At 32.6% G+C, this 19,255-nt stretch overlaps 1 protein-coding gene across 11 annotated transcripts in view; it reads right to left on the reverse strand.

Annotated features, from left to right (window-relative positions):
• The window catches only part of LOC117160681 (neurotrimin), a 60,473-nt gene that overhangs the window by 12,893 nt on the left and 28,325 nt on the right, over positions 1-19,255 (reverse strand). The gene's annotated exons all lie outside the window — the stretch shown is intronic.

The following is a 19,255-nucleotide window of genomic DNA, read 5'->3' on the forward strand; positions in this document are numbered from 1 at the left end:
ATCTGTTTTTAGTATCTTCCTTTATTTCGTTCCTTTGCCATCGTCTTTTCTTCTTTCCTTTTTTTTTTTTTTTTTTTTTTACAGTCTTCTCCAACGAACGAATTTATTTCGGCCAGAAACCGAATTGTCCGGAATTTGCTTATCCGTGGTTAATGGAATCTCCGGTTTTTCTCAAGCTAGAAAAGCCGGAAAAAGAATTAGGAGAGAAATGGGAGGACACACGGACGAAGAACATGAAATTCGTCGAGGGAGCCACAGTAAATAGTCGTAGAAAAGAGAAAATGAAGAAGGAAAGTGAAGAGAAGATGTGTGTATGCACATGGTGGTCCGTAATTCATGGTACAAAAGCGGTCAGCGAGATTCCATTGCTTAAAATAAAATGAAAATTAAGAAAAACAAAATTATTGTGTTTAAGGCTTTCGTCTTTGAGACGATCGAGTTTGAAAATTTGCTTATATTCAAATTCTATCTCCCCCAAACCAGGCTATAAACAGCAAAATTTTATTCTTCATTTCCAACCTACTTTCACATGTAGAGTAACGTTCTGGCAATTCTCCATTGCTGTCCAAATTAGAATTGGTTAAATTCACGTATATCTCACAAATTTTTAAACTCGATTTCCTCGAAAACGAAACCTCCAACGCAATTTTATTATTTTTCATTTTTGTCTTATTTTGAGCCATACAGTTTCCTTAATCCGGTTTGTACCATGAATTGCGCAACACCCTGTATACTTTATGTATATATGGGCGTCCGTATTAAGATCCAGTGAAATTGCATTTCAGACGACGAAAACGAACGATTACGTTTCGTAGCGGTTCTACTCGCTAGTTTTCCCCGCCTGTCCCTTTGAAAGTAGATATTTATTTTCTCTATCTCTATCTTCCTCGTTTTTGGCACGTCACAATGGCGCGAAAATAAAATTAAAGGTCCGCGTCGAATTCGAGGCGGTTTAATGAAATCGTTGCCCACATGCACACGTATGCATATACACAGGCGCACACCAGGCCATCTCTGGAATTTAAATGGAATTGTTAACAAGCCGGCGGTCTCATTAGCATAAACTTTCCGCAACTATCATACAAACGTTTCGGTCGCGATTTATGATCCTACAATATCGAAACATTTATTGGCACGTTTATGGTTACCTTTTGTCGCTACGTTCACTCATATGCACGTTCTATGGTTAATTACGTAAGTATTCATGTTGCTTCGTTGCGTACGTCTTCATCATGTCAATATTTTCCAAACACGAATTCAAATATTCTTTGTTTAAAAATTCATATTGGTTTATTTAAATTTAAATAATTGGAATTTGTATTCTACTGATGTAAGTATAAAAAAGGAGTTCAAAATATATTTAACGATTCAAATTCAAAAGGACAACTTCAAGTTTTATTTATTAACTTATAGTAATGGTAGGAACCAGAGCGGAGTGAGGTTATAAATTAAAACATTAGGTGGCGACATTGAATGATGTAGCCACACCCACAGCTGGACATGTCTAAAAGCATCTTGAATCTCATTGTCTGGCTACAAAAGTGACACGTGTGAATAGTTATTGATACAATTTCCGTGTTATGTGGCTACGTTGTGTTATTGAAAAATAACATTTTCTAAGTTATGTGTTGTAGAAAACTTGTTTTAATTATGCTACAAAGGAAGAAAGAATTCTGAACTGAGCTCAACTAATTGTATAACATTTCTACATTTCTACAATCAACTACATATACATATGTATAATTATTTAATGTATTTTGAAGAGATACTACATATCTCCAATTTTATGTTTTTTCTATCAATTTGAAAAATTAACATTAAAAATCGAAGTCATATAAAACATTCTCATTATACTATGTATGTAGTACGTTTTTATTTTGCTATGTTATATTAACCTTAAAAATCACATTTATTTTGTTCGATGTAATTAAAAAATTAAACGTTGAGAACGAATATTTTAATTATCTTAACAAACAAGTTACTTAGTTAACTTAGTTAACAAGTATTATATAAGCCTGACAAATAGGAGCATACTTTTCTGCATGTAAAATGTATCCCCCTATAGGAATGTAAATTTTCAACCTCAGTTCTCCCGTTCCGCGCAATTTATCCGATTATGGAACAATGAAAAGTGGACTTATTATCAATTTATTAAACAAATTAGCGTTACAAAAGGGGCGTATCCAGTAGTTTCATTAGTTTCAAGTAGACTTCTCGAGAGCGTTTTGCTCTGAATATTTTTCGGTGAATTTACGCGTCTCGATAACGAACGATGTAGCCACGTCCTTTCGAAAACAACAAAACCGACATAAAACGCGATTCTCGCACGATTCGTAACGTTTCCAGATCAAATATGGCGCGGGGTTGACCTCCATTTTCATATACGTATCGCTTATAAATCGTCACGGAAACGAACCGTGTCTTTCATGAAAATTCACAAAATGTTCTCGGTTGAATTTTTGTTAGAACGTTCCCCGTTTCGCTCATAAATTGACGAGTGCACGCGTGTGTTTTGTCTCGAAATTCATCGAATTCGTGTTTTAATCTCGTGGTTGAAATCAGATAAATGAATAGATAGACGTGATTGATTTGTCATGAAGAAGTGATCTAGTCTTTGATGACAAGATTTACTTTGGAATTTCATTTAAATGAGAAAAAGTGGTAAAAAGAAAGTTAGAAGGGTTTGAATGTAAATAGGATAGGTTAAGCCAGCTTTGAAGTTGGATTACAAACTTTCATGAAGGTTTAAAGTTGAAGGTGATGACTTGAAGTTTAATGCATGCTTCGAAGTTATTATTTTCGCTTTTTGATTGTATACACAATTTGTTCTGTAAATTTGAATTATGTACTTCGTTTCATTTTAAAACATTGGTTAGGCGAATATTCTAATTGTAAGATTCGGAATAATATTTCGTGAGAGAAACTTTTTCTGTGAATTTTAGTTATTTTGTTTTGTAACATAATAATAAAATGATTATTAATAAGAATTATATTTCTTAAATTCTGTTAAGTTCTTAAGAAGGATAGTCTTAACAAATTCTTTACATGAATGTTTTAATTTTACGTTAAGAGTAATATTTTGTAGGGGATATGACTGAACGTACTACCAACAATAGGCATCGATGACTTACGGCGATGGTACGTTGACTCGTGCCATTTTTCCCGTTTCTAACTATCCGGCTGCGGAAGTTTGTCCATTAAAACCGGAAGTGGTCGTTATAAACAAGCGATTTTAAATGGTGCCGCGAGTTCGGTGAGCAGGTCAAGCAACACAGACCATTCATGACCTCTATCCATTTACGTGGAAACTCGTCGTTTAAGGATGATTTAGCTGCACCGTTAAAACAAGCCACATAAGTGGCTGAACTAAAGATGGTAAAGTTTAAGGTTAAGATAATGAACTTTAATTGTAGTTGGTCGAAACAATGTGGATAAAAATGATATTGTTCAGAATTTTAAATATCATAAGTTATATTAAATCAGAATAATTTTAAATTAATGTAAAAAAACATTTGTAATAAGGAAAGACAATTTTTACATCAAATACTTCATGTTTGTGTTCATATTCATGTTTCATGTTCATGTTCTAACTATATTGTTATTTATAACTAGACTGCAGACTTTTATGTATTTATAGAAAATTTCAAAGTAGAAAGATGTACAAAACACACGTAATATGCAAAGATGTAAAAAATATTCAAAGTAAAATAGTTGTTATAATTTTCAATGGATAAAATAAATCCTTATGCAGGTTCCACTTCCTTAGTTATGTTAATAAAAATATGAAATTGTGTAAAGGTCCGCAGTCTATTCATATATAAATTTCAATTTTTAATCCCAAATTCCAAATAAATAATTTTTACCGATTTTTAAGGCAAAATATTTCTACAAAACAACCTAACCTAAAAAAGGTACTATTCAAAACCACAAACTTCTATTCCACTCAATATATTCATCCTTTTTCTCTTTTTTCATTCTCATCAATGGAAAATCTCCTTATTTTCCGTTCTAATCACGTTTAAACTTTTGCCAATAAAATCTGCTCATCTTGTCACGCAACAACGGCAGCATTATCATAACAGTTGCCACGTTCAGTAGGGGCACTCATATACCGGACGGCAAGTCAGAAACTCAAAAGGTATGTATGTACATAGTTGTCGTCAAGTGTTCGAAGGATGATCCAGATTTTGCGTATAAAGCAGCCAACACAGAAATGGAGGGGTATCGGGTATCCATTATCATTGCTATTGCTACACAGCTTAGAGAAGTTGGTTCAGGTTTCATGGTTTCGTATGATTACTGCTGCAGAATGCAGGCTCTCCTTCCCCTCTCTTCACCTGTTCTCTCTCAATTTCCTAAACTGGTATGTACTATTCGGCTGCCTCAGCACACACACCACGCAAACATTACGCAAATGTTATTATTCAACTATGTTCCACGGGTTCCAGTTTGCCGATTAACGCCGCCCTAGTGACGTCGATGGTACTTCCCATCCCCCCTACCGATCTACTAGCTAATTCGCGAGAAAATCGTAAGAGGCCCTAGCAGGCCACTTCCTTACGTATGCCAGTAATTTTCGAGGCAAGTTCCTTGCTAGAAAATATTAAAATTCGAGGAGCAGATCGAGTAACCTGCAGACTAGTTTTCATGGACTGAATGGAACGGCGAGGCGTATGGTCGATGTTATTCAGCAATTAGCTGCGTTTCATGCAAATGAGCTCGGCTCACAGCGAACATTTTCCTTGTATCTTTTGCGAATTATTTTCTTATCGAAGAATTTTTGGATTGGAAAACTCGATAATGTTTTCATTGGAATTCTACGTTTCTCTTTTTTTGAGGAGTTAGAACGGATCGTTTGGTAGCTGATTTTGTTTCTTCTGCTCGAAGGATGATTCTCGCGCATTTGGTCTGTTCGTAATACGCGGGAAATTTGCAGAGGAAATTTATGAGAGAGTTATTGCCGCTTTTTGCAATGTGCCGCTATTCCTTGTTGGAAATCGCCTTTTGTTTTATGCTTCGGTCTGCTTTGTTTCTGTGTCGAGCTTCTTTGTGCGATTACAGGGAATGGAGGGTGGGTACAGTATTGGAAAAAAGTTTGGCCGATTGTAGCAGTTTTGAATCCTCTGATTTCACTATTGACCCGGAAGTCATTTTTTCCACGGATAAATTCGTTTAATATGAAAAGAAATTAATTTTAATTTTTCGTATTTGCAATAACTTAATTTAATCATATTTTATGTGGAATTTATTCTGCTTTATGATCATCGTGATGAAAAGTTCAATTCGTATTAAATTGCTTTCCGCATTTCAATTTATTCCATCCTCTTCTACCTTTACTTTTTAAGTACATGCATATAAAAGCCATATAAAACGCTCGCAACGTTGCAAAATCATCATTAATAAAACTAATTCATATATGATATATAAATCACTAACAATCACTAAAAAACATCAAATATGCTACTATGAAATAAACCTACAATTTCAAAGGAACACTAATTCCTTTTAAAAGCTCCTATCTTTAAAACTAGGTTCACGCGACGCTTCATTTTGACGTATTTCGAATTTCATGAGGAAAATTACACGAGCCGTTTACATTTTTCTTCTACTATTTGTACTGATTTTTATCCATTTAACGAGACAAATATATATCGAAAATTTATTCTCTTCAAAGCTTTTAGTTATAATAATATTTATAGTTATAAAAATATTTATAGTTTTGAAGTTCTCTACATGTTATACTTATCTATCTCTACGGATACGCGTCAATTTGACGCAATCGAAGTGTCCATGAACCTAATATTAAAACAAAACAAACCTAACCTTAAACTCTTGGCAGATAGTGTATCTCGTTGCCCGTCAAATAAACGTGACTGGGACGATTGATGATTCAATATGCCTGCAAGCAGCTTCGAATAAAAGGATCAGGGATAGTTTCAATGTATGGGAAGAATTATTTACGCAAGAGACTCTTAGATAGGATTTTCATCGAATTCGAAAGAAATCACCAACACATACGCATATATTCTGTTTCAAAAAAGAAAGATTTCATTCGCCATAAATTATGCATAGAGATGCCTAGGACATTCCTCATCCACATGGTGGAGGTGGGAGGAGAAGAGGACGGGAGAGGCAAAGCATGAAAATCAGAGAAATGATACTTCCAACGGATAAGAAGTTATGATATATATATATGTAACCGAACAGCATTTAAACCAGGTGAACCCGATTCCGCGAGAAATTCTGTATTTGAAACCCATAAGTAAATGTTATCAAGGCAACTATAAATTTTATCCAGAATCGATACAATCCCATACCCTCATCTCACCCGCTCTTCCTTCCTCTCTGTATCATCTTTCCGGCCATGTCCTATATTCCATCCATGCGCATCTACAGTGACTCACTATAGGCTTTAACTACTTGACTTCGATGCTTTTTAACACTAGGTTTACGGGACACATCATTTGGACGCATTTCGAATTTCTCGAGGAAAATTACACGAGCCGTTTACAGTTTTTTACTGACTTTTATCCATTTAACGAGACGAATATATGTCGAAATTCATTTTCTTCAAAACTGTCTATGCGATAGACGTATCTCTACCGTAAAGTAAGCATTAATGCTAGTAAATTGGCTTCACTCATCTAAGTATTACTGCAGTAATAAATATAAACGCGCAAAAAGAGTTAATTCTTCAAAAAAGTGAACGTTAAAAGTAAACATAAATAATTCAGCAACGATACTTCCCGTTTTCTCAAGTAAGTGAGACTGCGTCACACGTTGCGTTTTAAAAAGTGATTTGATAATTTCAATTACTAAGTTACTTGCTTTTATTGCAATTTTGTATGCTCGGGGAGCATATGAAGTAAAAGCTTTTTATTTATGGCCCAAGAAATGGGGACCCACTTTCTTCTAGACCACAATGCCTACAGATCAATTTATGCAAATTCTTCGATTCATACGATTTAATAAAAGAACAGAACGATCCGAACGTTTACGTACAGACAAAATTGAGTATACGTGTAAAAATGCATGGAATATGTGTAATGTTATATAACGTTGAATATTATAAATTTTATATAAATATATTTCTCATAGTTTGATTTATAAATTAATAGTGTACAATTGTTGGTTTCTAAGTTGCTTTATTTAAAGGAAATGCATGATATTGTTCATGTGTCAAATTGACACGTGCCTTAGAGATACGTATAAGACATGTCTGTAAGTCGAGTGTTAAAAGCTTTATTTTATCACTCAAATAATAAATTAAATGGGGGAACATGAGAAATGAAGTAAAAGTATAAAAATTCATTTAATTGATTTAATACTCAAAATTTATCTGAAAAGATTAAAGATTCAGATCAGGTTTTAATAAATTTATTTGAATATATTTGAATTGATGAAAGTATTTCCATTGGTTAGAAGGTTGTTTGTCCAAACCTAACCTTATCTTTTTGGTAATTTTTCGATCGATCTGGGTGGATTAGATTAAAAAGATAAAGTTAAATAGTCAAAATTTGAAAAAATTATTGAACTGCATAATTACCCACACAGTAATGTAATTATAATAGTGTTTTATTACAGAGCTAATGAACTTTTAAAAAGTTACGTATAATATGTGCATATATCTACAAAAATTTTCTACGATACGTATTGAAATATTCTGGTGAGGCACTGTATATTTCCAGAGATTGCCTGTTCAGCGTTTCGAAGCGATTAGCCCGTGTAATTTTTGCAAACCAGAAAGCTTACAGAGATGATAGCCCGGGGCAACATTTTACCGACTGGTACCATGAATGCGCATAAATTTTCTGGGGAGAATAACATTACTACGCTGTGAGGGGACGTCGTAGAAGGAAATTTCTTGAGAGGTAAGCAAGAAGCTGGAGACGATACGTTCCAGAGCGTCACCGAGAGTTGGAACCGACACAAGTAAGTTATGTTTTCTGTTCATGCCTGTGTCCAGGTATAGTGGCTGGTGATGGGTGTTTGCGTTTTAAGATGAATTGCTTAGGTGATCTGAATTCTAAAATTATGTTTGATATATTTATATATTATTAATCGTAAGTTACTAGATGTAAGATAATTACTAGACTATGAGCATTTATTCGAATTCATCCTTTTACGAATATAATTAACGTGATCTAGATAGAAAATTGTTTCATCTAATAATATATTTGAATGGACTCTGTAATTGTGGTTGATCGTATTTTATGAGAATTTGTAGAGATCTAATTGTAGAAACAGATTTGTAGTAGTACAATGTACTTTATTAGACTCATTATGTTATTAATACTAAATAGTAATTAATAATGCAGAATTATTGTATAGTATGTATAAAATCTTACAAATGATTTATTTTTGACACTCACGTTATTTGTTGATTAATCGATATGTATCGCTTTACGATAATTTATAATCGGCTATTGTAACTTACTGTGTTTCGAGTTATTTTACGATAATTGTTCATCGCATGACATACATAATTTACATTGTTCAATAATATATTCTAAATAATACCACAATAGTATGTTGTTAATAATGAATAGCAGTGAATAAAAGAGAGGAGGTAAATAACAATATATACGATGAATAATTAAGGTCGACATGATTACAATACTAGATATTGTTAAACATATTCACTTTGCAACCAAAGGTATTAACTATAATCTGCTAGAATTCACTAGCTCATCATGTCGCGTAATATCCTATGACAGCTGACATCTACAATTCACCAATGACTCGATTAATTTTACACAAATTCACACTTAAACCCGTGTAATAAATTCCACTTGGAAATTCTGCAAACCTAACCTAATAACTCAGTATCGGAGTTCAAATTTAGCTGACTCGTTCGAAATCGAACGACCTATCCATCGATAACCTCAAATTGCCTAGAAGTTGCTGAAAATTTTTTTCACTGAGTAAAAACCACACGTTGAATCATAAAAGAAAGAGCAGATTTAAGAAGAAAAAGGAGATGATGCCATAATGAAAAGCACGTAACGGAATTTCTTTTCGTCACGAAGCTAACCTATCCGAAAAGCTGGTGTTAATTCACAAGAAGTGACGAACCCTTTCCGTTTAACGTGCCGCCATTACATCAAGACACTTCTAATGAACCGGATTGAAGATCTACAACGAGCCATAAACTCCTCCGTGAGATTTGTCGCCGACGTAAAAAGAGCCTTGAGCTTTCCTCTGACACTGTAATTACGATCTGTACGAACATCATTCTGTCCCTTTTCGTTTCTTTGTCCCTCTACGACTCTACAATAGGATTCTCGAGTTTCTGGCGTGTCATTACCGTCGACAATTCGTTTTCGATATCTACCGGATGTTTTAAAGATATTGATTAAAATAGATTTGCTTTTGTATTTTTATAACAAAATAGTTTTTGTTTAGACATTTATTATTAGAAAATAACGTAGTATTTAATTCTACATTTTATTTAACCTCTTAAACAGTCATCTATTGACCATATCCATGATATTGAAATTAAAAATTACTAAACAACAAACCAAATTAACTTTTGACTTTTTTCAAATATAAATGTTGTAGAACATTATCTTCAGTAGAAATGAATCGATGCATTAAGATATAGAGGACTTAAATAAGAAAATTATTACATCACAAAAATTAAGTATCCGAATGAGACAAGTTAACAGGTTAGGTTAGGTTAAAATCCTTAAAACGTCAAAATAAGAGCAGTCATGGTCACAACTCTATATTAAATCACTGTTTAAAACACTATTTTATCGTAAAAATGAAAGATCAATCTTTCTTTCACTTCATAAAAATGTAGTATAATTATGGTACGATGAAATAATATTTCGTTACAAAAATTCGTACACCAACTTAACCTATGCAATTAGTTATTAAATTCAGCGCAACGTTTCCAAACACGCTGTACTAGATAACTCGGCCACATATCTTCATTCACTGACTGGGAACATTTTCCGAGAGTTCCCCACATGGTATTGTTGTTCACGCTTTTAAACAAATGTTTTCTATTCACCGACCTTTTCGCCACGGTCATAATCGTTTCCAGTCCGGTTGTCCGGTCTGGTTTTTCACATGCCACGCCAATTGAACGTTTAAACGTGAAACACCACCCCCCACCATTTGTCATTAACATCTGCCATTCGTGGTAATTTATGTACAGCCATGTTGGCAGTATGGCACAGCTTGATTTATTTTTCGAAAATATGACGGACAGTCGAATATCACCGAGGGGACCGTGTCGATTCCCTTATCATTCATAATTTGCCCTGGTTCAAACACATCATGTCATATATTAGGGTTCTTCTTAAGTCTCTTATCAGATTTATGCAAAAGATTGCTAAAGCAAATTTTGGTTTTAAACAACGACGAACATATTATATAAGTTAAATGATAGACGCTTTATATTGAAATAGTTAGTACATTTATAAATTCTTTGGCTTTTGGCAGTTTTCATCAAAACTAATTTTTAGGTTAATTACAGAAAAAAGAAATAGCTAAAATTAATGATACTCTGTACTGAAATAATTGTTACATTTATACATTTTTCTCATGATATTAGACAGATTTCATTAAAACTGAGTTTTAGATTAATTACAGAGAAAAAAATTGTTAAAATTACTGATACCCTGAACTGAAATAATTTTTACATTTACAAATTTATCTTATGACTTTTGACACGTTTCATTGAAACTGATTCTTATATTCTTATGATTAATTATAGAGATAAGCAGAAAGTTCTTATATTTTCTCGGAAAAATGTAATTATTGGATCATTGTTATTTCATTATTAATTAGTTATATCTGTATTTACTAATGCAAATTGAATAATGAAATAACGTATTCAATTTATATTTCATATTATTTAACACGAATAATAATCAATAAGAAAGTAGCAAGATTGTAGTGATAATATTCGATATAAATACATATTAAGTAGAAAGTAGTCGGGATCTAGCATAAGTCAGTCATAGAATCCACAGTATAGTATAACATGCATTCTTATTCTACACTGACATACATATATTAAATTGTAATTTCATAGTTATATTTTTTCAGAACCAAATAATCAAAAAAATAGCTTAATGGTTGTTAAAGGCAAATTTGCCTGATACTATTTTGCTTTCACACGATTTACGGCAGATACATACCTGTGAATAGGCAAATCAGTATTTATCAGAATTAGCAATCCAAATGTTCAAGGATGATTAGCGGTTCACAAGTATTAGAATACTTGTAATCACCTTTTACGAATATGTATACCACTTCTTTTACCTATATATTATTATGATTAAAATGATTGTTTATACCGTATACTAATTTTTTACCGAATATATGTTTCCAAATATATTGTATATTATTGTATATACAGGGTGGTTGGTAACTGGTGGTACAAGCGGAAAGGGGGTAATTCTACGCGAAAAAAGAAGTCGAAAATATAGAATAAAATTTTTTTTTTTTAATTTTTCCATCGAGACAACGATCTACAGTGAGATCCGTTATAACGTACCACACGCGTACCGAGCGAAAATTCAAAGTCGATTTTCTCGAAAACAAAGCCTCAAACGAAAAATTTTTATTCTATATTTTCGACTTCTTTTTTCGCGTAGAATCACCCCCTTCCGGCTTGTACCACCAGTTACCAACCACCCTGTATATTGTAACTTATATTGTAACTATTTTTAGATTGGTTCCAAATATGACTAATATAGTCATGACAATCTCTCTCATTATAGAGGTAATAAAATCTAAAAACGTGTTATACAATACAAATAATACATAGATAAAAATTTTCTATACTAACTTTTTAAATACTTTCCTCGGCTACTGTATATGATAAAGCAAACAATTAAAGTATATGATTTAACAATAAAGAAATGAAGTAATTCAACAATACATTGATCTAAAGAAATTAAGATTTAAAATGTCAAAAGTGCTCCCTGGTAAGGAGACTATGAAGTACGTGACACTTATTCCAGAAATTAAATACACCTTGAGTAATTTTAGTCATTTTTTACTATAAAAGACCTTTATCTAGATCTGTATATACTTTATGATGTACATCCTAGATGAAAAACCGTTGAAGAGGAGAAGGAAATGTTTTCGATGCGCGTTGAATTTTCTATTCAATCCACTAAAATTTTCAGCGCGTCTAAAACGAATCTGGCGCGCACCATCAACTGACATACGTGACTTGAACGAAACGCCGCGCGAAAATAATGTGGTATGGAACGAGTTAAGTAGTACAGTTAAAACTGCCTTTCTCGATTTCTTTCCTTTTCGTATGATTGTTCTTATTTTGTTCCTATAGAGGCATCTCCGTCTCATTTGTACCATCAATATTGAGACATTCTATATGTATCAATGGAGTTTTCGTTAAAGTCCTATCGCGTGGAAATTCGTGGAAATTTCTTGTTGCTAAAATCCTTTTTTCCTCGATGCTTGGTTAAGCCGTTATTATTTCGTAAGCCGGAAACGCGCACGCTGACAATCGAAGGATGGCTCAAAAGTCAAAGAAAAGGTAAGTTTCAGGAGCAAAGCAAACAGCGCGGTTCGTCAAACCTAACCCCAAGGTTTGAGGTCTGAAAACAGCGCGATAGCTGGTACAGAGAGTCTCGTTTTACGATGGCGAAAAATGTTTAATACCACACAGGATTGAGGAGCGTTTCATGGTACTGTCGGTAAAGCGACAAAAAACATGCCCGCGGTTTTCACGAAACAAAAATGACCGTCGCTTGCCACAGTAAAAAAGAAATATCGAGGGGAGGGATTTTTGGGCACCCTGTTCTTTTGTATGCTTCGATGAGACCAATCGTCTATGTAATTGTTGTACATTTCATGTCGATAATTTTGAGTGTTTTCCGAAACCCTTTTCCCTACAGCAAACATAACCTACAAAGTATTATGTACTACTTAACTACAACCGCACACTTTCTTCCTGTATCTTTTTCTATTTTGTATTATTTTGTATTATTTTTGGCAATGTTCAAAAAATACAGAAAAAAGAAACGGAAGAATCTTCTCTGAATCTTTTGACTGAAATGAATCTAAACCTATGAAAATATTATACCACCTAAATATTACCGTGTACTTTCTACCTGTATTTTTCTCTATTTTGTATTATTTTGTTTTATTACTGGTAACGTAAATAAAAATTTTAAAGAATCTTCTTTAAACCTTTACTTTACAGGAATTTTAACCTATGAGAATACTATATTACTTAAATGCACTCGTATGTTTACTACTCGTATTTTGTACTGTTTTTTTATCGTCTCTAGTTAGATCAATAAAAATTGTATAACATGAAAAATTTTATCGTTTACTTAAAATATTACGAGAAGCCATTCATAACCTTACTACTAAAGTTTATCTACAAGCTATATATGAGAGCAATAAAACATTTTAATACTGAATTGACTGTTCGTGCGAGTTTTACTTTAGTGGCCATTTGTATAAAGGAATAGCCCAACCCACAATAATGGTCTTTCGTAACAAAAAATTTAATCAGATAAAACTGGTTATTTCTGATTCTTTCTGTCAAATTTTGAATCATCGTATCATCGTATCATCGTATATATTGACGTTGACATTTTCAATCAAAAGGCTTGTCGACGATTGATTTGTCTCATATATGTACTTTCCATATAAATAGTAAACGGTAAAAGAGGACCCTACTTCTGATTGATAGCACGCGAGCAGGTGAATTACAAAATACAGTGTAGTAACACTCTTACCCTTATTGCTAGATGAATATACATCTTCCAGAATTCTTTCAAATTCTTGATTATTTCATTCATCATACAAATGAGTCCTCTGACATAACCTCTGCCTACTGGGAAGTCTTCTTGACGAGACTTAGAAATACATACTATTTTTCTCCTGTCCTCTTTCTCTCCCTCTCTCTCTCCCCCTCTCTTTCTCCCTGTCCCTTATTACAGCGCCACACTATAACTTTCTATCCAATGTCTATCGAACCAGACCTTTGTAAGGAAAAATTTGTATTTTTTTTACATAATATTCTTACAATGTTTTTAATTTTTCCTTAAATAATCACTATACGAAATTTTCTATTTATATTTATTATAATTTTCTGCAAGATGCAATAAAGGTCGCAATTATGTTTGAATTTCATAAATACTATTTATAGTTCTATTCTATGCTATTTCATAAATACTAGCCAAAACATACTCTAGTTATTTTCATTATACACCATCGGAACTTATTGTTTTACGATTTACTTGATAATACTTGATGTTACTCAATAATATTGAAACCCTATATTTCGAACTTATATCAGCTATTATAAATTCGTGAAATTTAATTAGGTTAGGCATCTCCGATAAAGAATAGTTTTATTGAAATCACACCAGTGGATCCTAATCCTCTAACCTAGAAATTGATTCCAGATACCTCAGTCCACATCAATCCTGTGAACTCGCAGCCAGAACGCTGTACTAGTTTAATATATAGGTCAATCAAGCTCGGAATAGCAGAAAATATGAAAAAATCCTTTTTTTGTTCAACGAACGTATATCCAATTTCTCTTTATTTTTTTAGTTTTTAAAGTTGCAGATATTTGGTTTCGCGACGAACAACCCACCCACCCTCCAATTCTCGTAGGATTTCAGTGAAGCATTGAATACTAAACTGTATATCATAGTTGTTTTTAAAACAATTTTTTATAACGACCCGTTACTTTTACTCGTTCGAAAGATGAGAAATGGCGCTTTTAAAATGTTTCTGATAATTACGAAAAACCCTGTATAATTATTAACTGAATTTAACGATAAAAACTTTATGAATTATGAATTATGAATTTATACATTATGAATTTAACGTAAGAATGAAATAACATTTATTGTAAACGATGCAGTGGATATCAATATTTATAAAAATATATATAAGAATATATTCTACAAAACTAATATGTACTGAGAAATATTTGAAAATAAAATACACGCATGCAATAGCATTGTTGAGGAAGATTTTCTAATTAAATACCATAAAATATTATTCATCACAGTCAAGGTAAGAAATAATAAATCTTGTAAAATCATTGACAATCTGTTAATACAGAACTCTTTGCGAGTTGTAGGCGTATATACTTGGAAGAAACTTGGGGGAACATGAAGTGGTACCTGAAAAGTTTCTTCTATTTACTGAAACGACCCTCGAAGCGTCATATACATTGGAGAACGAAGAAGCAGCTGAAGAACCGTGGTAAAAGAAAAAAGAAGAAAGAATAACTAAAAATGGAGCTTTCAGAGGTGTCAAATAAGACGCTCGTTTTACAAAGGTTAAGAAAAAAAAGAAAATGAAAAACTTAAGGGAAACAGAATGGAAAGAAAAAAAAGCAAGAAGTTTCAGTGGGATCAATATGCCTACATACATATGTATGTATACAGAATGCTTTAAAACATGTCGGGCATGATAGTGAACAAAGAAAAGCATAAACACTGGATATAGTTTATACAAACATGGAGTTTGTTTGATTTTCCTCGACCGTTCTCAAGTTTTAGTCATTTTTTCATTCTAGTAATTATTATTGTGTTAAACTGAGACACAATCATAGTAAACAAGGTATAACGAAAACGTAGATTAACAGCATTTTTTCAGTCATTTTACGACCCAACCGATTTTTTGAAACTTAAAAAGTATCTCTAGAGGTTGATTAAAATACGAAAGAACTCTTACTGGTGTGCTTATTTCTTATTTCAATTTTATGCTAAAGATTTTCTTACAATATCGAAAACACATTATGACACAACATTACCATATATACAACAGCCTTTTCTGTTTGCTACGGTGAAAGCAAAATTAAAATATAAAAATTCGAGTAACCCAGCGACATTAGTCGATGTTTAAAATTGTGTTACATTTTTGATAGAAAATAGATAAAAGAAAAAGAACAGATAAAAAATGAGATATATGATAAAAGATGTTTGATTTAAAAGTAAAGAAACTGTAAATGTATGATTAATATTTTAATAATTTGAAGGAGAAGTTGAACGAGCGGATTGTAATGCGAATGTAAATTTTTGTTTCCATATATTGTGTGAAGTTTCCATTTGTATGGAATATTTCTTTTCATATTTCAGCTTCATATCTATTTATATTTCTACTAATTTAACTGTGTCAACATACAAATACGGTCGCCTTCGCGCGCCAGTGATTTTACGACTTCGTTACACTGTTGCAGCTACTATTGTTCCACTGGATTATTTGTCTACAAAATTACATATACAATATATTTGGAATATTTGCAAAACAGAAAAGCTTTTGATATACATACTGTACAGTATTATCAAATATATATTGATACGAGCATCAATTAGGATATAATAATATAGAATGTGAAACATCAGAATATATTTAAAGAAAATGAAAGTTAATTTGAGGAAAATATTTATATATACAGGGTGGTTGGTAACTGGTGGTACAAGCGGAAAGGGGGGCGATTCTACGCGAAAAAATAAGTCGAAAATATAGAATAAAAATTTTTCGTTTGAGGCTTTGTTTCCGAGAAAATCGACTTTGAATTTTCGCTCGGTACGCGTGCACTTTATCGCGTCTCGTTATAACAGATCTCACTGTAGATCGTTGTCTCGATGGAAAAATTAAAAAAAAAATTTTTATTCTATATTTTCGACTTCTTTTTTCGCGTAGAGTCACCCCCTTTCGGCTTGTACCACCAGTTACCAACCACCCTGTATATTTATATTTATTTAATAGGAATTATTATGCTTTACAAAAGCTCCATATAGTCAGACAACGGAATATAAAGCTAAGCTAAAACTATAACACAAATTTAACAACGAACTTCAATTTAATGCGAATAAGCTTATATCAAATAAATAGTTATATTTATATTATTTTACTAAAACGAATAGGTATACGCGTAGAACAAGGTCAAACAAGACACATGCCTTTCATTGTTTTTGTGTCCTTTGTTCAGAGATGAAATGGGTCCGACATGTTATGAAACACCCTATATAGTTCTAGTTGGTCGACGTCAACAGAATCTCTGATATGTGAAAGGACCAACGTTCGAGCATGTCGAGAGCTCTCAGATTTCGCGAGTGGCTGAGAGTTCCGCGTATTGACAGTTACATTTCCTCCAGGCCGTTCCTTTAACGTGTTCCACGCTATATAACAATTGTTTCCCCTGGCTCGACTATCAACGTCCATTGAAATCAGCATTTAAGTCCTGCTTTGTGTGCGTATCTTGGATGGAAGATGGTTTTGGCAGATTGATCGTAGTGAGAAAATGACATGTAGGTTAGACTTACGTCTAGATATCGGTTCTTAATCTTCTATCACAAATGGAGTTGAAAATTTCCACTCGGAATTATTAAGAATTATGAATTTTAATCTTATTACTTTTTGTCTTCTTATCTTCCTACTTTAAGCCGTCAATCTTGAATAAAAGATGTTAATTCAAGATAATATTAGTATGGAAATAGAGTCTAAATTGGATTTAGGAGATTATGATACCGTTTAGATTATGATTCTTATCTATTTGTTATACGCAGAATTAAAAATTTCGATTCAAAATCTTTTAGGAAGATTTCATTTTAGATAAAAGGTGATAGGCGGTTTGAACGGAAATATGATACCTAGATTAGATTTCTAATAACACAGATTTCAATTTTTACTTATGTACGTATTATGTTTGCGCAATGTATAAAACATTCTGATTCAGAATTTCTAACTTTTTTTCTTTAATACTACTTCTATAATAGTCTTATACGTAATCTAAATATAAATTTATGCAATTCTATTTATCCAACTTCCATAAAAGACAACAGAAGAGAAACGGAGGAAGCAAATTAATAAATTCCGTCAATAATGGTAAAAATTAATTAAAGACCAAATAAGCAATATTGTAATTAAATTAACAAACAGATAAATTGTTGCAAACAATTTAATCTATGATCAGCATTGCACAAACGCTGAAAAGTGAGTTTAAAAAGGCGCCAGGAAAAGAACGGCATAGCATAGGGAAGTACTCGATAATGGAAGTATCAACAGAGTTGGGTTCCATCTTGTTACACATTCCGGTGACTGCTCAAGGAGTACGGTAGAACTGGCTTTTCACACCAGGGAACTCGCATCTCCTGCAATCTTTATTGAAACTTCCATAAAAGACGAACTAAGCAGGGTCTGAACTATAGCGATATAAATAACAGGCTGTCCAAGTTCTAGATGCGCCTTTCTTAACCGTCCAACTCGCTATCAGCAAGTCTGCTACAAGGAAACAACGAACAAAACGCTTAAATCTTTGTTTCATGAACGATTAAGGGGAATGGAAGCGCGCGTAATTCAAATCCTTTTGCATGAACGTAGAAAGAATATGTAAATAGAATTTTATATTATCGAAATTCAAACAACTCTACTGTAAAATATTAAAATGATTTCACTGTACAATATTAAAATCTAAAAATGTCATATTGTCAGAAGTTAAAATATTGAAAGCAATCTATAGGAAAAATTTACACACTTTCTGTACGATAAAATATGAAAGTTTAAAAGATTTCTGATCAATAAATAACTGTATCGAATATTTGTATAGCTTGATGAAATATAGGAAAGTATTCAGGAAGAAATTTAGCAAATAGCAATAAATTTGTTTTAGAAGTATTTCCCTTTCATCGTAAAATATACTAACAACTCTATTCACAGCAGGATAAAACTGTTGGAAACAATAAAAAATGTCCAATACTAGTGATTTACATTAATCACATTACTGTAAATTAAAAACATAAAAATACTTAAAATATATCTTCTTTATCGGGCAATTTATAATGCGAATTATTCAAAAACTAAAAAATTCCAAACAAAGAAGGCACACATCAAGGTAAACACCATTATCAAGCGTAACAATAAGAAGAACACAGAAGAGAATATCTAACAAATTACACTCAATTTACCTCTAAAATGTTTTGTCTTCGTCGTGAAATTTATACGGCGGAATTATTCATAACAAAGTAAAAAATTCTCAATAACAAAAATTCCCATTAAAATCAGACCTTCTAGAATCGCAAATAAAAAGGAAATACACTAGTAAGAACATCAAACAAATCATACGAAATTTATTATGCAAGTAATTCATGATAATAAACATTCACACTGAAACTTGATCTAATAAATGGTGCTGGATTCACTCTGTAACAAGTTCACGTCACACCGTTAAGCCTTCGAAATTCTCGACAAGGGACCAGGCCCATAGATCGTAAGTCTGTGTTCTCTCCCA

Source organism: Bombus vancouverensis, chromosome 1 (genome assembly GCF_051014615.1).
Source record: "Bombus vancouverensis nearcticus chromosome 1, iyBomVanc1_principal, whole genome shotgun sequence".
In the NCBI taxonomy this organism is placed as follows: Eukaryota; Metazoa; Arthropoda; class Insecta; order Hymenoptera; family Apidae; genus Bombus; species Bombus vancouverensis.